We start from the raw sequence: 24,912 nt of genomic DNA, 5'->3' as shown, positions 1-24,912 counted from the left end.
AACCCAGCTAGACTTAAAAAAAAAAAAAAAAAAAAAAAAACAAGGAAAAGAAAAAGAAAAAAAGACTCTGTAACTAATATGAAGGAAAACGGCTAACAATGAAATTAATGCTGATTGCAAATGTAACCTTCGAGATGCACAGAGCCCAGTAACCCCTCAAAGAACAGATAATGCAATCTGACTGCTTTTGAAAATGTCAAATGTACCTGCAAGAAATAGCTATGTAAATTGCCAGGGCAAGCTCTATACTAAGAGTCCAAAGTTAATTTTAAAAATCTAAGTCATTAATCCCATCCCTCTCAATTCTGTTAAAATCAGACCTTTACTTCAATCACTTTTTAAACAACCAAGTGTTCACACCTGCAGAAACAGTTCTTCAGCCTGACTCTGTGACAGGACCACGGCTCCAGGTTCCTGAGTACACACACCTCAGGTCTGTGTAACTTGGGCATGCTACTTAAAATTTTTATGCCTCATTTGCATCATCTTAGAATGAGATTATAATAGCATCTAACTTCTAGGTTTGTTGAGAACTCTACCCGACACATGGTTAGTGCCACATCATGCCATTGTTAGGTATTATGAGGAAGCGTCATGCATGACCTTGGTATGACTTCTCTAATACACTGAGATAGGTATCACCATATGAGCACTTCATGGATGAGTAGATTGCACTTTTCAGATGTTGTAACATGCCGACATTACAGAGCATATCGGGCAAGACATAGCATCAGATCTGCCCCTTGGCACTACCTGAAACAAATCAAAGATTAAAAACAAAAGCACCCATGTCAAATGACTGAAGGGGCACTGAAGACTTATAAAGGTCTTCTTAACAACTCTCATAATTTTTAAAGTGTTATTAGTCTGACATTCCACAGTACATATGAATAGAACAATTTAACAGACTAAAATATAAGGACGAGAACAATAAACAGTCTCTATGTTTGCTATTGGCTGGCTCAAACCACTCTCTACTTATTTGTGACTTCTTGTCCATATTGTTTTTATTAGTCTTACATGTTTAGGAGGCACTTGACAAAAGCAAGAAAGAGCAAGTGAGCACGACTGAGTTATAGTCTTTTAGAGGTAACATTTATGTCACACGTCTTATTCCCTGGTAGTTTAGCTATAGAGCATACAGGAAATGGAGCACTATTGCTGTCCTAAAGAACAGCAAGTGACCTTGCAAAGCCCACCTACTCAAGGTCTTACCCACAAGTAGTAACCGAGCTTTAGGGATTCCAACATACCGAGGTGGCTAAAGACAACTGATTTAATTTACATCAACATAGCTATGAACATGTTTGATGCACAGGAATTTTGACTGGGCATGTTAGATGGAAAGAGAGAGGGAGTTAAAATACAGAAAGGACTGGGCGTCAACACAAATTAACCTTTTCCTTCTTGGGACACTGTATTAGACTGACCGCAAAAATAGCTCCAATCTCTACTTCTTCAGCTTTCTACATCCTTTGCAATATGACTGCAGCTCTTTTCAACAAAAGATTGAGTTTACGTCCCCAACTTACTCTGGGCTGATTTTGTAATTCTGCGATTTTGCTTTGACAGAGAAATTAAGCTGCATAAATTCTGAGTCTTGGCTTCAAGGGATTTCATGTATTTCTGCACATTCTCTTGGACCATGTGATTACCATGAGAAGCCTGGACTAGGCTGCTGGATGATGAAGAGACCATGTGGAGAAAATCCCAGGGCCCCAGATGATGTCATCCTAGACCAGTCAGCCCCCAGTTACACAGAAGCAAGTGAGCATGTTCAGCCAAGTTCAGCAGAGACACTTCCTCCCAATCTACAGCTGACCACAGATGTGCTCAGCATGACCCCAGCCAGGGCCACAAGAGCCACCCAGCCAAACCTGTTAACTTGTGAACAATAATAAAAGCTTATTGTTTTAAGGTATTGAACTTTGAGGTGGTTTTTATGCAGCAATAGATAGCTGACACACTTTTTCAATTCCTATGCTGAGGATGCGAGGCTTCTCGGACTAATGAGCTCCTTCAGGTAAACACCAAACTTAGGTTCCTTAAAATACTTTCTTGAGGTGTTAATAGGCTTTACAAGGGCAGGGGGTGGGGGGAGAAGGTGATCAAATAAATGTGGGAAATGTTCTAGTTGCTAGACACTATTATCTGGCACAGTACATGGCACATGGTAGTTGATCAATAATTACTGAATGATGTGAAGAAAGTGTGCCATCACTTCTCCCAGTAAAGGTGATAAGACTGAGGCACATTCAGGAGCTCTGTATGTTCTGATGCACATAAACCCACTGACGATTCTGAGGATTATTAGGAGAACACACCAAAAAAAGTCACCTTTTAATGTTAACTCCAACATGTCTAAATTTTAGCCAAGGCATTAGTTTACAATCTTAAACATAGCAAACCTGCTAATTATCATTCAATATCTATTTTCTTCTTATTCATCAGTAAGACAGCCTCAAGTGTGCTTACCTAAAGAATATACTGCTAGGCTCTCTTGCAGCTGGGTATGACCATGTGACCCAGTACTGACCAATGAAATATAAATGGAAGTGTATGGAATTTTCAGAAAGTCTGCAGAAATAGAGGAAGCTGCCTCAACTAAGAGGGCTCCTTTCTTCTAACTCCTTTCTGCTACATGTCTGGACTGTGGGCATGATGGCAGAAACTTAAGTGGCCTCTAAGTGACCTTGAAAATGGAAGCTACATGATTAAGACAGTGGGACAGAATGACAGAAATCTGGGCTCCTGACCATACTGTGAAATCATGGCATGCCTAGCCTTGAATTTCTTTTCCATGAACTTCTATCTTAAGTCACTGTTATTTTTTTTACATTTTTCTGTAATAAACTGTCAAAACTAATCCTGATAACATCAAATAAATAGGGCTTTTCAGAACACACTCTTATGAATCCTTTACCTTATATTCTAGACTTCTCATTAGTACCATAAATCCAATTTTGAAAAAAAAAAATCTACAGAAAAGAAAGTATTACCTTTATTTAGATATATAGAAACAGTGACCTAATTTGCTATTCTCCACACACTTATAAACACCCACCTTGCTTGCGGGGCTTTACTTGATTATAATAATCATTTCCTGATGAAGAACAGAAAGGCGACTATTAGAAAGTGAAACTGCCAAGTGAAGTGCACGTGTGTACTTACGCTCTGCCCCCGCTTCCGCAGCATTCAGGGGAAGAAAACATACCTGGCTTCCCATTTGGACTTTTCCTTGTGGCTCCTCTTTAAACATCCAATTATAAAGAAATTTATTTGTTTAGACTTCTTCCTTGGGGAAATCCAGAAATTAAATTGCTTTGCCAACAAGGCCAGGAAAACAAATCATTTGTGTTGCGGCTGAGCCATAAGGCTCAAATCATAAACACAAGCAGAGCCTGCACAGCTTTGTTCTCACAAAGCCATTCGGGAGAAGATTTTCATGGCAGCAGCTGAAATGTTTCTACCAAAACAACACCTACACTTTGCTAGAGTTATTTTCAGAGGAGAAGGTTTCCCCTACTGCTGTTTAAATCACTAAAATGTGTAGTCAAAAGCAAAAGCTCGCTTAAGCCTGAGGCTGCAGCCCGGCATGAGAACACGGCAGTCACTTCTTGGCTGGAGGACCTCGGGCGGCTCACATAACCTCACTGACCTCAGGTCTTCACCATAAGTTGGAACCTCAGCCCCTCAGAGGTATCCCGAGAACTATCAATAAAATTCATGCTAAGCACCATAGCTATAGAATAAGTATTCAAAACAACGAAAGCTGTATTACTTCTTATCAAATCTGATGCTAAATATTGCAAATAGCTTGGTGAATGATATAAGAATTTATGGGTGAGCCATTTGTAAAGATTAATAGTACGAATGTACTTAATAGTCCATATGTCGAAGCCAGAGAACCTCATTTTACATCAGATCACTTACGTGGCTTCTTCTCCACTCTGTAGGACAGGGTCATGGACAGGAAGTCAGTAAAAACTCTCTAAATAGCTAAAACCAGACATCATAAAGTCTATTTACTGGAACGTCTATATCGAATTCATTAATAATGATAACTTTGTTGTGCATTCACCAGGTACCAGGCACCAAGCGATCCACTTCTCATGGGTTAATTATTTATATTTCACAATTATACACCCGGAGGTGCGTCGTGGACTCTGTGATGCAATAATGAACAGATGCCACTTTGGAGCAGAAGAACTTATTCCCCTGCTCTTGCAAGTGCTGCAGGCAGATTGCAGAAAGCTGCCCGACTCAAGAGCAAGAACCCTTTCCCTAGTCAACATCAGAGAATAAGGGCCCAATCTGTTACCTGTGGGATTACTAAAGCTCCTGTCAAGACTGCATCAAAAAAAAAAAAAAAAAAAGTCTGTATCACAGCTCAACTCCTTCTGCCTAATCCCAAATCTTTCCTTCCCCTTCAACAGGTGTTGATCTTAAGAAACAGCATAGGTTTTGTAATTACATTCATTTATTTTCAGATGAAAAAGGCTCAGAGAAGTTAAGAAACCTGCCCAGAGTCACACAGCCAATAAGCGGTATGATTGGCATTAGGACCCAAGCATTCTGACGCCAGAGCCCAGGGCCCTAAATCACTCTGCACTACTGCTCAGTCAAGTTTGCATTTTTATATCCAATAAAATACACTGGGTAACCTGGCTGTTGTCCTCACACTAGACTGTAAGAAGCAAATAAAAAGGAGAGAAAAGAGCTGCAAGAGAAGGCAACCTCAGTCAACTGTTACTAGACACTCAGAAAACAGAAGCTACTCTAGATCTTTCAACCAAAGGACCGGTTAGAGTGATGGAATGTCTGAGAGGTCACAGAGGGAACAGGGAAGCAGCCCAGGGACTGGCGATCCTGAAAAGCTGCTAGCTTGCATAGCAGGAGGGTTAATGGAAGGGAGTGATGTTATCAGAGAACAAAGACTTGGGCCAACTAGATAATATTAGAACAACAACACTGCTATAAAGAAAGGAGAAACCAGATGAGAGCAGAAGCAATGAAAGAAACACAGCTCTTCCTAGAGATACCGAAAAAAGCAGAGTGAGGCAGGGAGAGGTAGCTTTCTGTCTCTCCCAGGCGCCAAAGGGCAAAGGAGCCTGGGAAAGGTAGTTACCTGTATTGCAGAACAGATCTAAGAACAAGTCTGTGTTTGAGCAGCCCAAAAATACAGCTGACCAACTGACAATGAGGAAGTATAAACACTCGAAAAATAAAATACAAGAATTAATAAAGCATATCTGTGAAGACTTAGTTTAATGGCAAGTGGTCCTATACACTCTAGGAGTCCCTAAGCAAACAAAACAACAGTAATAATGCCTTTCACTTAGATAGCTCTTTACAGGCACAGTACTATGTTACCACACAGTTCAATTGCTAATATCTAAAGGGATGAGGCTGAGAAGTTTCAGTTATTCTGTTTAGTAAATCAGGGAATATATGTTATATTCTAAAAGTATTGCCATCATAAAAAATAGTGAATTTATTTGATAGAGTTTAGTAGAATTCTATGATCAAAATTTTACTTATATAGAAAAAACTATTGCCCACTCCTGTCAACTAAATAAGGTGTCAATGTAGCTTCGATTCTGGAAGACTAGATCTGCCTTCACAATTTTATCTGTTGTTTGACAAAGTAGGTGCTAGAACACAAATTCTTGCTTCCTTCTCAGAAGTCCTCTGCTGACTTCACTGATGTGGCAGAAATTCTTGGGAGTAGGAGGGGGACAGAAGAGAGAAAAACTGAAAACAAAACTGTATTACCAAGAATCTCCTGTCAGTTCTGGTTTTGGCAGCACAGATATTAAAACTGGAACGATACAGAGATTAGCCTGGCCACTGTGCAAGGATGACATACAAACTCAAAGCATTCCATATTTTGCTTTACTTTTCTAATGTTTACAGGTAGGATAACGAAGGCTCTGATAAGCAAAATGACTTATCAACTGAGGCCACTTCTCGCTTCAAACCCCATCCCCAACTTTTCCTCCAAGGAGAAAAAAAAAAAAAAAAACGTTCTCCAGTCACAGTATTCAGCAACCAACTCAATGTTTAATTATCTACTTTACCCTTCCAAAGACATTTAATACATATTTTTTAAGTTATACTATAGTTCCTTCAGAAGGAATGTAATTGTTCACATATAAAGATTATGAATACATTTCAGTTCCTTCAATGCTGCCCACCCCGACAAAGCTTTAACGTAATAAAAACCCAAATGGCTTGAGATAGGATCTGGATTCAAGGCTCAGCTTTGCTTCTAGCTAGCTGTGTAGATTTAGGCTGGACAATTAACCTCTCTGGGCCTCTGTTTCCTCACTTCCAACATGATGCAACTAGAACTAGCTGATGCCCACAGTCCTTTCAGTCCTGAAATGATTCCACAGAAAGATAATAAAAGTCCTGCATAGAATCAGATGAACTTTTTCTCACTTTGACATGGCCCAGACATCTATATTTGAGAGATTCCTTATCAGAATTAAAAGTACAGTCTGTGGCTGTGGCATAAAGTTTGACCTCATTCTTTGCTCTCAGTTGACTGTGATCTCACCCAGCAATTCTCAAGCTGGCTTCTAAGTTATTCTCATTAAAAAGAGAGCCCTGCTCTCTTTCCCTATATCTATATCCTCTGCCATGTAACCTCGTAGTGCCCTCCCACTCTGGAATGAGACTCTGTGACTTTCTTTGGTAAACAAGATGTTAGCAAACATGATACAAGCAAACGCTTGAAGATGGCTTGAAGCTGCACTGTTGGGCTTGCTCTCATTCTTGCTCCTTTGTCATGGCCAGGAGTACATGCTAGGTCCAGCATGCTTGGGGATGAGAGACACACATAACTGAGACAAGTCACCTAGTCCTCATAGCTAAAGCCGTTCTAAATCAGCCAACAGCCAGCTGAGCCCCCAGACATGAAAACAAATCCAGCTAAGATTAGAAGAATCTGCCTGCCCAACTCACAGCTGACCATAGACACCTGAGTGAGATAAGCTAAAATGAGCTAAGCCCCAATCAGGATGAGCTGAAGCCCCCAAACTTGTAAGCTAAATGTGTTTTTGTATTATTGTATTCCAATAATAGTTGTTTGTTATGCAGTATTACTGTGGCACTAGATAACTGATACACATTTATTGGAATAGTTGCCCTCAGCCTGATTATAATGACTATTTCCAGGAAAAAGGTTCCTCAGTGTTGAAACAAGTTTAGGATACGCTGCATGCCTTAAATTTCTCTTAGAAGTTCATAACACGTATTAGTACTTCTACAGCTCTAAGAAGTCCCACAGTAAAGAAATCTACTTATCTTTGTCTAATTCATGTTGCTCCCAGTCTATTTTACCACAGAACCCCAAGCATAATTCACTAACAAATTGTCCTCCAGGCTTAGGTCCCAAGTCTGGGTCGAGTATCTAACTTCTTGCTAGTTAGCTATGCATCTCATTGTCTCTTCCAAGACAGTTACTGAGCCCTTCAAAAACAAACAAAATAAACAAAAACCTTAAATGTATTTTGAAATCATGACAGCTTATTATTTTTTATAACCAAAGTCTAATTAGAAATGAAGGGGAATGTTCCACAAACATCTGATACCTAGACATTGCCTTAGTCTAATTTCAACTTTCTCAGCTACTAAAACCCTAACAAAAACCTAACACCATTTCCTCCTTAATATTCTTCGGAGGCTCACACAATGCCATCTTCTTGTCATGGTTCATAAGCCTTGGATAATCAAGGCCCTGAGTCCTTATCCATTTCCTCAGTTACCACTCTTCCTCCCCTCTGTCTTCCTCCTCCTAGTCTGCTCCCACCCATCAAATGGGCCATGAGCTGGCGCTCTGAGACACTACAGTGTCTGGTTCTATTTCACGTGACCTTTATTTATGTAGCTTTAAGATAATATAATTACATTAATACAGTCTCACATTCATTTGACTCGATGTTAAAATTCTTCAAGAATTGTAGCTTCGAAGCTGGCTGGGTGGAGAGAACCCTAAACTCTGTTTACAGAGTGGCCACAGGGTGGCGCCGTCTTAGCTGCTAAAGGGAAATACCTATCTTGACTTATGGAAGTTCTGAATTTGCAAGGACTTCAGAAACACAACTCTCACATAAAATGTGACCTCTAGAACATGGGATTTCTTGTGCTAAGAACTCCCACTCATCCCTTAACCACAGAGAAGCCCCCAACATACAGAGGTCATCCAGCTAACTTCAATCAATCTGTCATGTGTCAGTTGAGATAGTACTTCTTCCTGTAAACTTTACCTGAAATTCCCAAGAACAGGTTGTGAGACCCTCTCGTGACAAGAATAGGTTGTGAGGTCCTCCACTGTAAATGTGTGTTATTTAGTCTCCTTCATGGGGTAGGGATCCTAGCTTGCTCCATCTTAGATTCAGTGCCTGGTTCACAGCAGATGGTCAATAAATATCAGATGGTTTCTTGTGTGGGTGGGTGGGTTGATGGGTGGAGGGGAAAATGAACAAGCAGGTTGGGCCACTGAATACAGCATGACTGATTTTTGCGGTATATTCTCTCCTTATCCTCTCCCCGCCCAACCTCATGAAAAGACGGTTATAAATATTAGGCAATAGCGGAAGAAAAAACACAAGAAAAAAAAGGACGCTGATCTTCATAACAGCTGGATAAGAGTGATCATTATGAGTTTAGAATTAATGCGGTGAGGGCACTACATTAATTTTTGAGGTAAGGGCACTTTTCAAAAATATAAGACAATGAGGAAAAAAAGTGGGACACAGCAGAGTATCCTTCTTTTACTAATCACAGAAAACGTGCTAGCGATACATTTTTTTTTTTAAGATAAACATTTTAACCAATTTTTGAAAGTGAAGGCCTCACTCCAAGAACTGTGCTATGCAGTGAATGTGACCTCTTCAATGTAGCAAAAATGTAGGAAAGGCTTTCTTTAGAGCTCATGGGGTCAGATTTTCTGCTTCCCAACACAAAACTCACTGGAGAAATATTTTTGTTTCTCATTCATTTTCACCCTGGACACCAAGTTCACTGTCTCCGTTACCCCATGAATTGTCTTCTTTATTGGGGATAGAAATGAATGCAAACACAGATAAGACATTTTAAAACCAAAAAAAGCCTTGTCACCAATGTTTCTTCTCGCATTACTTTTGACCCCAGGCCAAACACCCAATATACCTCTTGCACTTTTAGTTAGGACAAGGAAAATAGTTCTGCCACTGATTTAAACATCCTGCCAACTGACACCGTGCCATAGCCTTAGGGAATGTCACATGGATGATCTTTTGGCTGCATATGTGTACTGCCTTGTTCTCTAGGCTTTAATTTACTTGAACTTTCTTTTGACCCCTTAGACACTATATTTGAAAACAAGGCTGTCCCATAATTTTACAAGCTAGAAAAATCTGTAATGATTTTCTATGGATTGTTTTTACCCTAAAGTTAAGTAAGGACATAATCTGCCACTGATGTTTTCAGGCTCCCTTGTACTATATTTCTCTGTCTCAATTCCCTTAAGCCCCACCTAAACATATAAGTAAGAACCTGGCCATCCAGTCGTGTCATCCACAAACCACATCAATGGCAGTAGAAGCAGAGAATACCAGAGTTGTTCTCCCAAATCTCAACCTGAAAGAAGGGGTAACAGTCCCTATTCCTGGAGAAGGTCTGCCCTTTGGGAGCTTGTTAAACTTCCAAGAATTCATTTTGGCCTTCTACAACCTATTTTTCTGCATGCATTCTTTCAAAAGACATCTGCATCCCCTGGGAAGAGATGAAAGTGATACCAAATAAAACAAAAAGCAAACTTCAGAGGGACTTCTCAAGTAAATGCTCCCAAATAAAGAGTAATTTCTTCCCTTTGTTCTTCCCTTTCTCTCGTTAAGCACCCTGCAAAGTTAAATCTCTTAAGGTTACTGATTCTCTTTATTTATAAAAAGCACCCACCAAGTAACCAAATCAAGATCCCTTTTGCAGAAGGGAGCCCGGGGCAGCGTTTCCCAGAGACCAGGAACCACTGCCACCAGGACTCCCACAGGGCACCCTGTGTCTCTTGCCAATGCAGTTCCTTAATTGGCCATGAATAGTTACAGTCAGCTCCAGCAATTTCTGCCCCCTGTACAGCATAATCTCCTAAAACATCAGCTGAGAGTCGAGGGGCCAAATTTTTAAATAGCATCCAATTAATAATCGTAGTAATAATGAAAGAATTACCAAACTGCTATGTGAATTCTGAAACCCAAAGTGGAAGCTCAGCTAAATGAAGCAAAACTATTCTTCCCCCTGTCACTTTATAAACGTTCCATTTAGTAATGGAAATTTCTGGGACTTGATAATGAAGAATGTGAGCATGTAGTATTTCAGGTTGTATTCACTTATTCGGCATACATTAAGCACCATCTCTGGACATAAAGATGAAAATTACTGACAGCTGATCTCAAGGAAGCCACAATTCCACTCAAAAAAGAAACTTCCCATGGAATTTGTTCATGATCATTCACTCAAGAATGATCACTGAGTATCTGTCATTATTCTAAGTGCCACAGTGAACAATACAGACAGAAATCCCTACTTCCATGGAACTTCCATTCTGGAGGGATATCCTGACAATGCAAAGGTGAATAAATGGTCTGTATACTAGAGGATACTAAAGGCAATAAAGGGAAAAGGCTGAAGTAGGGAAGGGGGCCAGGAGTACAAGTCAGGCGGGTGGCAACGTTAAATAACTAGGAGTGTAAAGGAAGTCCCCAGTTGGCAAAGATTCGAAGGAGTTGAGGGAACACGTCCTACACATAATGGGAGGGAGAGCTTTCCAGGCCAAGGGAGAACATGCAAAGGCCCTGAGGGAGGCGTGCCTAGCGTGTGCGAGGAGCGGCAGCTGGCAAAGGGGCTAGCGTGGAGTGAACAAGGGAGAGTAGGAACAGATGGAGTCAAAATAAAGAGGAAGGGATGATGCCAGGCCCTGAAGGCCCCGTGAGGGCTTCGGCTTATGCTTGGAACGAGGTGGGAAGCCACTGCAGATCAGGGGCAGACCGACATGACCTGACATTTTAAAAGGATCACTAGGGCGACTGTGTTGAGGGCAGACTGTAGGTGGGCTGAGACAGATGCAGGGAGACCAGCTAGAAGGCTGTTGCAGAATCCAGTCTGGTGACTGGACCAGAAGGCAGTGATGCAGAGAATATAAACCAGTTCCATTTGGGATCTGCTTTGAGTATAGAACAAACAGAATTTACTGATGAACTGTTTGTATTTAAAGTAGAGGTCTGGGGTTTTTTTTTCCTACTTAAAATGCCCAGTAAAACTCCAAATTTTTGTTAATTTTGTTAATTGTGGGTCTATTTAATCCAACAGGTTCTGATGATGCGCTAATTTACATCCCCAGCCTTTTTCTTCCAACTGACCCCGAGTTACCTGCCATTGCTTCTAAGATATTTCATTCCTCTGGCCCACTCAACCTGAGCATGACCATCCATCCCCAACCTTGGTAGTGGTGACTATGGAACTAATTTTCCATTCGCCCACGTTCAATATCCCTGTTTCTTATTCCTCCCTCTTCCCCACTATAAATCCAGATGTAAAATCCACCAGTTCTTCCTCTGAACCCCGGTTTGTACACTTCCCTCCCTCTCGGTTTCAGTCACCACCCCCCTGGCGCCAGCCACTACAGCCTCCCAGGCAGTCTCACTGGCTCCAAACTGTCCTTCATCAAAACCACCTTGCCAACTGCCATAAAAATAATGTTCTGAAAGCTCAGGTTTTATGATGTGTCCTCCCCTGCTTTCGAGGATTCAGTCCTTACACTCTGGCCTCCAAGGGTCTCACCTAATGAAATGGCTTGTCACAGCTCTTCACTCTCTAAACTCTCATCCCCACCCCACGGGCATTCACTGCCTCTGGAGTATGAAAGAGCATTCTTGCTTTTCATTCTCTCACTTTTACTGTCACACATGGGGCTTTCCCAGCCTATACTACCCTTTCTCTTTCCCTTCTGTGCAACCTCTCCTAAGTCTACTCATCCGCAGAGACTCAGTGCAAATTCTGGCCCCTCTATAGAAACACTTCTGACTCCTCCAGCCCCTACTGAGATCCTACTATGGCCCTTTTTATCTGACCCTTTCATTAGGACCTCATGTCGCAGGCGCATGCCATATTTTCTGGGTAGGTATAAACTTCAAGGTCATATACCAACTTGCATTCATTTTTATACCCCTCATTGATATATGTATAGAGAGAGTATTCGAAATGCATTTATTGAATTAAGTTATTTCAGGGAGATAAATTAACTAAAACATATTGCTCTCCATCTTAGTCTTAATCTCTGAAAGTGGGGAACTGAAAAATGCTAGAATTCAAAGGACAAAGAACCTCTGAGTAAAACAGTCTCAGTCATTTCTTACTCTATCTTACTGTTTCTCTTCTACAGTTTTGATTCTTCCACTAACTTTGTTTTTAGATAGTGTGCCACAGAACTGAACAGAAAGTTATGGCTGGGGTTATCTTATGAAGATTATGCTGACAAGCACATCATAACCTAAATTGTAATCTAACTGATCTTTGACTTACAGTCTAACAAGATACTGGCTTCGTGGGAGAGTAAACAGGAATGGAATGAGCAGTTCTAGCCCAATAGTTACAAAGTTTGGCTATCAGTAAGACCTCTGGTTAGGGAACTGGGGCCACATCTCAGAAATTACTGCATACTCTCCACCAGTTATGTTCTTAATGATAAGATTTCACTGATTTACAAATCACCATTGTGGGGAGGCTCCCTGGGAAATTATGTCCTCATAGTCCCTAAAATAGGCTACTTTTAAATTCCTTCATAAAGATAAAGATTCCTTCTCCTTAATCCTTATTCTCTCAGGGCAACTACCTCCAATTTTTAATTTATACAAAAACAGTTATTTGCCAGTACCTAACATGCACAGTTATCGCCACCCTGAAGAATACTGACACATTCCTTGGCCTTCTAGGGACTACACTGGGAGGCAGATAACGGTCGAGGAGCCACACGGGTATAAAACTACAAACTATGATTAGTACAATGAAGGAAAGGAAGATGGAACAGGGGATGAGACTTAATTCAAAGGGTCCTATGCTCCCCTGAGGAAGTGATACTTGAGCTAAGATCTGAAGAGTAAGTCATAAGTTAAGTGACAGGTGGTGAGAGAGAAGACAGCCTTCTTGTCACAGGGACATGGAAGGCCAGGACACGGGTAGGAGGAATAGTGATACGATGCAATAACTTAAAAAAAAAAAAAAAAAAAAAAGCAAAGCTGGAGAATGAAAGAGATAAATGGCTAAGAAGTTAGACGGCATGAGGTAGGTCAAGCAGAGCTTTGTAGAAAGTGGAAAGAAATCTCTAGCCTCAGAGAAATGGGCAGGCTCAGAGAGTCCCTACACATAATCTTCAGTATACTGATGTTCTCTACTCACCTGCCCTTGCCTACTCTAACCACAGTTGCTCTGAGATAAGCCCCTCCAAGAAAATCTTCAGTGGCACAAGACTGGGCTCTCTCAACAACAGATGATTGGACAGCAAATAACTAATGGTAGTGACTCTTAGGAGCATTTGAACTTCAAAGCATTAAACGATCCAATTAGGAATGAACGATGAACTAAAAAGTTTCCATCAATAGTGGGGCTGAGGGACATGCTGAGCCACATGCAAAAAAAAAAAAAAAAAAAAAAAAAATGACCGTCCCTGTGACTGCTTTGATAAATAGAATGCCTCGGGAGCCTGGGAGTCGGCATCCGGGATCTCTGAGTGCTGGCCTTGAGGGCACTGGCAATTTCCACCTTTCCACATTTATAATGCTCCCTCTTTTGAACATAGTCCCCATGCTGTGGGAAACCCAAGCCACAAGGAGAAGGGCTAAGGGAAGATATATAAGGTGTTTCAGTTGACATCCCAGATGAACCCCCAACCTATAGCCAGCATCGATTGCCCACCATGGGAATCATCTTGAGAATTCCAGTTCTAGCAAATAGGTGATTGTGAAATTTGGATGCTAACATAATCATTAGTAACTGAAAAGACAACCTACTATATTTCTAAGCGTTCCATCATATCTCCACATTTTAGGTAAAGTAATACAAGTTAATTCTGTAGTGACAAATTTTGTGTAGGTACACACACAAATCTGAGCAAAAATACATATTAATGTAAGATACCAATGGGTCTGTCTCTCTACTTTGAGATGCTTATGAATTAAAAACATACATTACTCCATGAGGTCTAGCAATATGTTAAATGTCCAAAGATTCTTAACGCCATGGTATTTATTTTGTTTTGTCTTATTTCGAGTGATGAATATTAATGACTGGATCACTATTCTATTCCTTGGCCCCAAGTCCAGGCATTCGTCCAAAGGCCACCTGGTGTTTTGGCCAAATAATCTCACTGATTCTCCAACACACCAGGAAATCCCACACCTTCTTTCATATCGTTCCCTCATTCCCTCTCCGGTAAGCTCACTAGCATCCTTCAAGACCCAATTCAGTGTCACTTGCCCTATGAAGCATTATCTGATACTCAAGAACCTCTCTACCTTTTCTTGACAGACTTAACTACACCTTCATTTAGATACACACAATACTCTGTTTATACCTGTAACACTTAAAATATTTATAATTATTTGTTTGAACTTCTATTTTCCCAATGACATTGTGATTTCCTTGAACGCAGTGACAAAAAATTATCCATTATCGACTCCATGGTGTTTAGCAAAGTGCCTGAGTCACAAGAGACCCTCTGTAAATACGTACAGAATGAGTTCTTTCTGTTACTATAGTGCCTTATTCTAAGCAGCCCTAAATGTCTTTCACATCAGCTTTTTAAAAACTCTCAAAATATGGATTATAACCCATTAGAGGGATGAGAAATATAAGGAATTAAGAAGAAAAGATTTACTTATCTAAAATTAGAATACATGAGAGAAATCTCTGAAATTTCTAGATGGACAGATCTATTTTGCCCTTGTGTTTCTCTGAATTACATATTATCCATCTTATAGAATCAAATACATTATAATTGACTGCATACATGATCATGAGGCAGAACTTCTCATTTTTAATCCACTATTCAAACAGAGCTACTCATAGACAAAAAACGATTCCCAATTACAACTGAAGGCACCCCTCCAAAAAGATCTTTTTTTATAAGTACCCCATCTTTTGTTAATGCATCCTACATGCTGAGTGTCCTTAAGGCTCAAGTACAATTTACACTTCATTATCTTATATTTTCAAATGTCTCTAGCTGTTTCATTTCATCCCATTCTGTCTAGAAAGCAAACTCTTCAAAGATGGTGTCTCGGTCAGGGTCCCAGCAGGAAACAGATGGAGCACACTCACATGGCGCCACTGGGAGAGTTTAATGAGGAATTATTTACCAAGTATAGGCAGGATTTAAGGAAGATAAACTGGAAATGTGAAGTGCCCTCAGCCTGAAGAGGCAAGAGGACAGAGTTGGAACCCAGAAAAAGGAGCTGTAGCTATAGGTGAGGGGCTCCCAACAGATTCTGCCACTTCCAGAAAGGTAACAGGGACAATCATCAGCCTAGTGGCAAGAAGAATGCTGGGGTATAAACAGGCTGCCCTCATGGTCGTCCTCCCTCGTCTCCCAATGCCTGAATGCCCAGCCTGCGGGATGAGAGCAGGCTGGATAAAGTGGGGCATAGATCTGGAGGGGCACATGGAATATCCAACACTGTTGGCACTGCATTTGGTACTTGTTTCTCAGACCCCATCCTTGCCATACCATAGCAGTAGACCCACAGATGAAAGAATAAGAGAGAGCCAAGACTGGGGTTTGCTGGAATCGCACTGTTGAGGAGGGCTCCACTTACACCCATTCCTATTTCCTTGTGAGCATGCAGGAGTTGTCCCTCCACGTTCCCTGTGCACTCGGTGCCCACGCACACGGAAGAGAACTGACTCTGGGAACCGAGACTCTTGACTGTGGGCTTTTCAGCACCAAGCACCTAGCAGTAAGGCCTCCAAGAAGCTCGCAAATAGTGACACAGAGTCAGTAAATAAATAGCCCAGCTCCTCATCCTGCCAGTGGACTTCTCTGAAGCATGTTCTTTGTAGTTTCCAAAAGACAGTGCTCCAGCAGAGCCTCAGTGGTCCAAGGTGAGATCTGCTTGTCAGCACACTCCGTACTGGCTGCCATTCCTTCCTTATCTTACTTCCCCACTCCCCAGCTGGTGCTTCCTGGGACCAGCTCCCAAGGTAGCTACTTGCACTCCAGTCCTTGTCTCCAGCCAGCTTTGGGAGAAGTCAGCCTAAGACAATGCATGAGTAACAACCCACACCTCTGAAAACAGACTCACCATAAAGAGCGTGCGTGTGTTCACAGCTGTGTAGTGCAAACCTTGTCTACAGTTTTTACTCTGCACCAAAGTACACATGTACTGAACTTGAAGTTAAAAAATTTTACTTATAGTCTCCAACTTGGCTATAGTCTAACTTCAGCAAATAACAACCTCCGCAGGTTTCAATTTCCTCATGCATCAAATGAACTTAGATAACAGGACCTCCTAGTTTCTCATTCAGCTTTAAAGTTTGCTAAAATTTTTCGGTAGTAAAAGGGACATAAATAGTGCGGACCAATACTTAGAGAGACACAAAACTCCATTTTGGGGGGTATTTTTTAAAACTTAGGTAATTCAGAAAAGCAAAAAGTACTTTTCTATCACCATATAAAAAATAACTTTTGGAAATTAAGAACTTAACCTATCAATCAAATGGCTACTAGATATTATTTTAAATCAAATTTCCTAGATTTGACAGCATACATTTAATCAATTATTTTAAAACTTATAAATCTTATATAAACATCTATTGACTACTTTCTTAGTCTATTATAGGATATACCTACAAAAAATCAAGACTGGGAATTTATCATAAGACACAGAGATCTGGTTTGTAGTTCTGGTTCTGCCAGAACTACGATCTGGGAAAATCATTTCACTTCCTCATTCCCCACACCCAGCAGCACCTCCAAGAGTGGTGGGCCTAGGGCATTCCATAAACAATGATCAACTGTTGAAAGAATGGCCCTGAGCCTCAGTTTCATTGAATGGAAAAAAGTGAGTGAGAGGGTTATACTATCTCTATTATCTTGACAATCTCTTCCTACTGTAACATTTATGCTCTTGAAAATATAATCACCTAACATTCTACAGCTCAGCGTGATTACATTCCTCTCCTGAAAGCTATGGCCTCTGCCAAGAGCAGCCACTCTATGGCAGTGCTTACCTACTCAGTGAAAGAAGCCACTGGATGCCAAACTCCCATAAACTAATTCAAAAAAAAAGAAAATTCAGTGCTAGACATGCAGTGTCATGGAATGAATGAGGCCCATGTTTCTAGCTCTCATATAAACAATAATGGCAAAAATCATACCAATCACCAGTCATAAGCAAGACTTTTGACAGGTGATCAAGACCTCACCTCAATAATATCTGGAAACATAAGCAAACAAAAAGCCTCTGGAAAGTGGATGGGAGGAAGGAGATGATATCATGGAAGGGGGAAGATTATTAAAAGCACATCCATAACAAATGCACCATTTGTACTAAAAACCTGGAAGTAACAAGGAGGAAGAGCTATTTGGGACCATGAGGCTCTTCCTACTTTGTCTCTTATGCACAAAGAATTCAGAGTCTGTGCGTACTGGAAACAGAAAAGGCAAGATGAGAACCAAGAGGAAAGTTCTAATTTTGTATCTTTGTGGGCATACTATCTAAAAAATGGTTTCCTCCCAATTTCCTCCAACATGAGAACGGTCAGCTGCTTCTCTATGATATTTCATCTGAGCTTCAGGGCCAGGAGACGGGAAGAAAGAAAAAAGTGAGGTTACACAATGTCATTTAATAAAAAGTGAAATATTAAATTATCTTATAGCAAGTATAAATTTGAACAAAATTACAAATACTGTTATGTTATTTATACTAAATTTATAAAATTTTTAAGAAATATTCAATTGCCAAGAAGGAAAATATTAAATTACTTTGGACATGTTAACATGAATAGATATAATCTACCTAATTATCTACATCAGTGGTTCTCAAAGTTGGGTGCATAATAGAATTACCAGAGAAACTTTTAGAAATTCCAAAGTCCAGGACATACCAAAAACCAATCACTTCAACATTGCTGGGGATTGGACAACCAACGACAGTATTTTTTGAAGCTGCCAAAATGATGCTGATATGCACACAAGTTTGAGAACTGGTCTACATTATTCTAACTTAATTTTAATGTGGCTTGAAGCAAAAGATAGTGCCTTGAGCCAGTCCTTCACTTCGAAACCCTCCCTGCCCTGGTCCTTACGGGTGGATATCTGGAGCACAGAGCTTTTCGCCCCACTGCTTGCCTGCCTGAGGCTGCCTGTCTACTCTGTCAAGCCCTGGAATTGGATACTAGTGTTATGGGGCTTAAGAGGCAAAGAAGCCTGTAGAAGAACCACCAGGAATTACAGTGACATCAAAACACTGTACATAAAATGATGTACAGGGAGAAATGGTTTCCACAGTGCCTTTGCAGGAATGAGTCACCCACTGGCAAAGAAAACTGGCTGAGTGTGGGCAATGCATAGCTCTCAACATATGCAGCTTCAGCCCCTTTTTCACTGATCTTCTTCAAACTTTCATTTGTTTGTTCAAATATTTACTAGTCATGTGGTTTAGTCCTAGCTTACCTTAAAGTCACAACTCGTAGGGAAAACAGATCTTAGAAGTAACTGCAATTCAGTGCAATTGGAAAACAGAAGTAGGCACAGGCATGGTGATAAAATACACAAGGAACTACTATCTCTCGGGAAAGGATATTCCAGACTGCAGCAACAGCATAAGCAAAAAGCCATAAGGCTAGAAGATATGCAATAGAAGGCTGCTTGGTACTGCATATAGAAAATGCATGAGTGGTGTGAGGTCAGAGGTCATAGGTCAGGAAGGACAGCAATAGCTAAGCATTTGGGCCTTACCCTAGAGCCACGTTTCTCAATAGTGGCACTAATGACATTTTGGGCTAAATAATTCCTTATTATAGGGGTCTGTTTGTGCATTGTAGGATGTTCAGCAGCATCCTTGGCCTCTACTCATTAAATAACAGCAGCATACCGTATCTCCACAACAGTCAACGATGACTCCAGACATTGCCAGATATCCCCCAGGAGCAAAATCATCCCTCGAACAGAACCGCTGCCCTACAGGCAGTGCGTAGCTACTGCAGAGGCAGAAACTATGTCAGAAGTTTGCCTTTTAGAAAAAGCAATCAAATAGCAGTGTAGAGAATGAAAATGTCAGAACATCACAAACTATAAATGTAATACAAGAACCTATATATCTTTGTTCATGCTTTAAACACTTTTAATAAAATATCAGAGAGTCCAGTCTATACTCTCAATTAATACACTGGGCTTTCAAAGAAGAATCAAGTAAAGTGTTTTGTTAACTGTCTTTACAATATGAAAACTTTCCAGCATTGGCCTCTAGGTGATGGGATTCTGGGTGACTGCTCCTGATACTTTTCAGTATCTTCCACAACCTGAACGAATAAGAGATCAATTACTTTTCAAGGTACCTTCCTTCATCTATCTTTTGTGAAAATAATAATGCTGAATGCATGATACCAGGTTGCAAAGCGGAAGCAATGCTCTCACAATCTCTCTCTCTCTCTCTCTCTCTCTCTCTCTCTCTCTCTCTCTCTCTCTCACACACACACACACACACACACACACACACACACACCCTGCCCTTGCTAATTCTGCTTTTAACGGCATTACAGCATTATGAAACGCAGTTTTCTATGAACCAAAACATGCACGAGGTACCTCTGCAGAATGTGTCCTTTTGCACAGAGCGTTTAAAGTAGGTGTGGTTTCAGATATAGTGTAACTAACCACTACAAAACTTAGTTACTTAAACAATCACTTATTACTTCTCACAATTCACTGGGTTGGCTGAGGTTAACTGGGCAGTTCTATTTCACATGGTGTCACTGAGGTCACTCAACCGGTTGCTTTCAGCTGGGCACTTGATTGGGGCTGGAACATTCAAAATGGTTTCTTATCCTTCAGGGTCTCTCTACACGGCTGATCATTTAATAGTCTCAGCTTTTATATAGCACCAAGGTGGGTTTCCAAGGAGGAGCATCCCAAGAGAATAAGCCCGATTGTGCAAGTGCTTATTGAGCCTCTGCTTGCACTGTGCTTGTTAATATCCCATTGACCAAAACAAGTTTCATGGCCACGTCTAGAGCCAATGAAGGAGGAGAACATGGAAGGGCATGAGAGATGGCAGGCAGAGTTCACTGGCACCATCAAGGAAACAACCTGCAGTTGGACTAAGCATCAAGAGATCTGTGAAAGGCCAATGACTACAGATATGAAACAATCCATACCAAATTAAAACTGAAGCTACCACCTTCATGCCTTCCTTGGGCCAGCTCTTCATACAGAAATATAAATAATTCAATCTTATCATTTTGTAAGGAAAAAGACATTTCAGAGAAAAAATCTAATTTTTCCCTATAAGGATAGAGATATCAATAAGGAAAGGGCCTCTTACTGGATACTCACTGGATTATAACTAATTCAAATCTGTCAATTCCCTTCTTCCCAATTTTCTTCTTAGAGGAATGAAACTCCTTTAAAGAACTAAGTACACTCTTAACAAATTGTGCTTTTAGTTTTCATGCACTTAAGTCTAAGAAAAATCACACATCAATTGTCTTCCGTAAAAATTATAACTTGCTTTACTTAAACTAGAAGTTCACATAGAGATTGTTTTAATGCACACTATATTATTATTTTTGTACATGTGAATTATGAAAATGCTTTGTCCACAGAGGAAAGGTATCTCCATTATGACAACCTTCTAGTGGAGCAGTAGACACAATCCCAAAGCAACAGGGAATGTGAAAATACTGGGAATGCATCTGAATGGGTTTGTCTTACATGTGGGTACACTGCTTTCCAACCAACCTACTTCCAGACATGACCAATGAGGATGTCCTAGTTGCAGTCTCATAGATGAAAGATGCCCAAGGTGAACTAAGCCTGGAATGAGCCCCTAAATGAATCTGACATATTTTCTGAAAAGACAGTGAGTCTGAAGGATTAATGTAGTCCACTCAATATTGAGAGATCAGAAGACAACTAATAAAAAAAATTGTTTTAATATGAAATATTTGTAGGCCATTTCAAAGAGTTCTAATCAACTCTTTTCTTTTTCTTTTCTTTCTTTTTTTTTTTTCTTTTTTTGTGGAACTGGTACGAGAACAGCATCTAGAGTTATGTCAGGCTCAGTAAACAGTTGTCAAATGAATAAAATATAACCTAATGGAACAGAGGAAAATGGCCTTGGAGATTCAGGCCTGTGGTTTTCTGTATGTTCTTGGTAAGACTGGAGGAGGACAAAAGATACAGGGAAGACAGGAATCTAACTACTTGCTTTAAACCTGGGCTTTCACAAGAAAAAAAGTTACTTCTATTTTTTTTTAAATCTATTGCTACCGATCTCTCCCAACATCCTTGTTTTAGGAATAAGAAAACAGAGACCCAGAGTAGCAAAACAAATAAACCAAGGTTTAGTATAGTAAAATATGCTGTTGATCCTCATTTTTTGTGGATTCCCATATTTGCAAATTCACCTACATGTCAACGTTTGGAACTGCAAAATCGATAAGGTGGCAGTTCGGAAGTCTGGCAAACAGGTGGCACAGAGAGTCAAAAAACTTGAGCCACTGATGCACACGCTCCCAGCTGAGGATGAACAAGGTTCTGCTCTGCCTTCGCAGTTCAGCTCTTACACTGTAAACAAGTATCCGTTTAAGTCTATTTAGTGCCATGTGTTTCACAATTTCCTGCTTTCTGTTGGCGATTTCACTGTTTAAAACGGCCCCCCATGCACAGGGCTGTCTAGTGCGCCCAAGTACAGGAAGACTGTGATGTGCCTTACGGAAAAAACATGTGTGTCAGGTAAGCTTCTTTCAGGCATGAGTTGTAGTGCTACTGGCATGAATTCAATGTTAATGATACATTAACATCTTATTAAATAAGATGCTTTTTTAAAAAACAGAAACATATATAAAATAAAGCTATATATTGATCAATTGATGAAAATGTGACCACAGGCTCACGTAAACCTAACCCTGTAGGAGTAGTGGCTCAGTATTCACTAATTCATTGTTCATGGAGACCGTATGGTGGTCCCCAATCTTTTTGGTACCAGAGATCAGTGCTCCCATGAGAATTAATGCCTGATGATCTGAGGTGGAGCTGAGGAGGTGATGCTAGCACTGGGGAGTGGCTGCAAATACAGATGAAGCTTCACTTGCTAACCTGCCACTCACTTCCTGCTGTGCAGCCCAGTTCCTAAAAGGCCACAGACAGGTACCAGTCCACAGCCTGGGGGTTGGGGACACCTGTCATAGAACGCAAATACTGTGAATAATGAGATCAATAAACAATTTAGACTCTTGAGTTTGTTTTGAGGGCTTTGAAAAATGGCCAATAGCATTCTTGGACCAGACACCTGTAACCTTACATAAAAGTGCCTCGCATACCCACAGAATATCTTAGTTTTTTTCAAAGCCAATGACATGAGCGTTGCCAGTTATATAGGGATTCTAATACTTTTCATTTATTTGGAAATCTTTTAGTATTGTTACTAAATTTGATAGCCAAAGAATCAGTAAAGGAAACATACTAGAAGTCATCTCGTCCACAAATATAATCAGAGGATCCGCAAACTTGGATGGGAAAAATAATTACATGATTATTTTCACTAACCGCTAACTGAAGTGTGGCTTGTCCTCCAATTATAAATATAAATCCCAAACCACCATAGTATTAATAGCACCTGTGACTTGGTTTTTAATGGAAATTCCAGTTTCATATTGTGTTAGAATTATTGCAGATATTGTATAATATCATTTGTCTGTATTTCAATATAATAATATCCTTTATAGTCCTGTGCATTTCATTTTATGCATTTAAAAAGTTATTTAGGGAAAGGGTCCATAGAGGCTTCAGCAGGTTACCAAAAGGGTCCATAAGAACCCCCAAGCCACTTCTCTCATCCCACTGATAAAGAAACACAACCTACAGAAGGAAAATAGCTTTTGAGGTCCCGCTAGTTAGAAGCAAACCCAGGCCTGAAGCTTCACGATAAAGCTGTACATGGAGGGGAATCACCATGGTGAAGAGCCAGTGTCTCTGGTGCACCTAGGTACCGCTCAGGTATGCTGGCACAGAACAGAGGTGCAGAACCGCATTTGCCTCCTTCACCCACGTCACCCAGCAAGCATCCTATGGCTGGCTGTATACCAATGTAGGGCTCTATATGCTACATAGAGCTGCTTAATTATATAAATCATAAGCATAAAAACAGGGGCACTTCATTCCCCAAAGCTCAATGGATAACTGAGCTCTGAGATTAAATAATGTCAATATAAAGGAAGAGAGAAGCTTGTATCCTGAGGAAAAATGGTGAGGGTTTTACAATGTATGCATGAATCCCTAGCAGCCTCCATAAGATTCAGATCTCATGCCTTGGCGAATCAAGGTTGCCTCACTGCATGTGGAGAGGAATCACCACGGCGAAGAGCCAGTGTCTCTGGTGGGCCTAGGTACCGCTCAGGTATGCTGGCACAGAACAGAAGTGCAGAACTGCATTTGCCTCCATCACTCACATCACGCCCAGCAAGTATCCTATGCACAACAAATTAACTGCTGCATACCAAGCATGCTGAGTTCTTTCCTGCCTTCTAACACAGTTCCCTCTGCTTATAATGGCCCTCCACCCCTACCCTGGCAAATCCCTTCTCATCCGTTAATACCAAGTTACATGTCATCTTCCTCTTTTTTTTTTTACCAGGTAATTATGCTTATCTCAATAGCAAACTATGAGCTTTGTGAAGATGGGCAGAGGAAAGTAACCGAATAGAGGAAAGGAGGTTGAGCATCTAAATGTACAGATAAGTAATGATAATAAGATTAATGTTTACTGAGCATTTAATATGTACCATGAACTAGTCTAAGCAATTTACCTATATTATCTCATTTGATCTTCCAAACAGCTGGTAGATACAATTAGGATCCTAATTTCACAGAGGAGGAAATTGAGGCATAGCAAGGTCAAATAAGTTGCCTGAAGTCACACAGATAGGAAGTGGTAAAGGTGGGATCTAAATGCAGGCACTGCGATCAGTGGCTATGTATGCCTTTGACCACCCACTGCACTGGGGGGAGCCGATTTCATCCTTCATTCAACAGGTAGGAAGTTACAGGTCACAGAGTTTAGGTAATATCTCGTTCGTGCAGACTTGAGGTAAGATTAGAGTTCAGAGGTGAACAGCCAAGAAACTGCCAGACTCTAGGTTTAGTTTAGATTTTAGTTTGGAAGGAAGGAGAGAAGGGAAAAGGGAGGGAGAGTCATTGATGGATCAGTTAGTTGACTGGTTGTGAAATCAAATGATTGGTCGACGAATAGATTAATAGAGCTGATCATTCTCAGTATCTCCAGCACAAAGCAGATCTGGTTCACAGTAGAAAATCGGTTATTACTCCTTGAAAAAAATATCAAGACATGCTATTAACGCCACCCCTGAGTGTCCTCTGATTTACTGTAATTTCACACAATCTGTTAGGTTGCAGCAAGGAAGCCCATAATTGAAGGATTGGCAAGAGGTCTGGGGAGGGTACACTGTCTTCCAGGAAGACAACCCTCAGAGATTCCTTTCAAACATAGAGCTGACTTTATTTTCCCAGTCTAAACAAGCCCTGGTATATTTTGTATATGATGATCTGTGTTAATACAGAGAAGCAAGGACTAAGTTCACTTTGCTTGGGCTTTATGTTAATTTCTTGCTGACCTGATTCACTTCGATTTATCTTTC

General features: G+C 40.6%; 1 protein-coding gene and 1 non-coding gene across 3 annotated transcripts in view; one reads left to right on the top strand and one right to left on the bottom strand.

Moving 5' to 3' along the window:
* Window positions 1-24,912, bottom strand: part of PLCB4 (phospholipase C beta 4) — a 370,645-nt gene that overhangs the window by 293,276 nt on the left and 52,457 nt on the right. The window lies entirely within an intron of this gene.
* On the top strand, window positions 5,792-5,893 carry LOC118610159. Its single transcript, XR_004953814.1, has one exon. It is a non-coding gene; the product is annotated as a U6 spliceosomal RNA (small nuclear RNA).

The sequence above is a fragment of the Rousettus aegyptiacus genome, unplaced genomic scaffold, assembly GCF_014176215.1.
Source record: "Rousettus aegyptiacus isolate mRouAeg1 unplaced genomic scaffold, mRouAeg1.p scaffold_m13_p_12, whole genome shotgun sequence".
In the NCBI taxonomy this organism is placed as follows: domain Eukaryota; kingdom Metazoa; phylum Chordata; class Mammalia; order Chiroptera; family Pteropodidae; genus Rousettus; species Rousettus aegyptiacus.
Note: the sequence above shows the minus strand (reverse complement) of the source record. Positions and strands in the feature narration are given on the sequence as shown.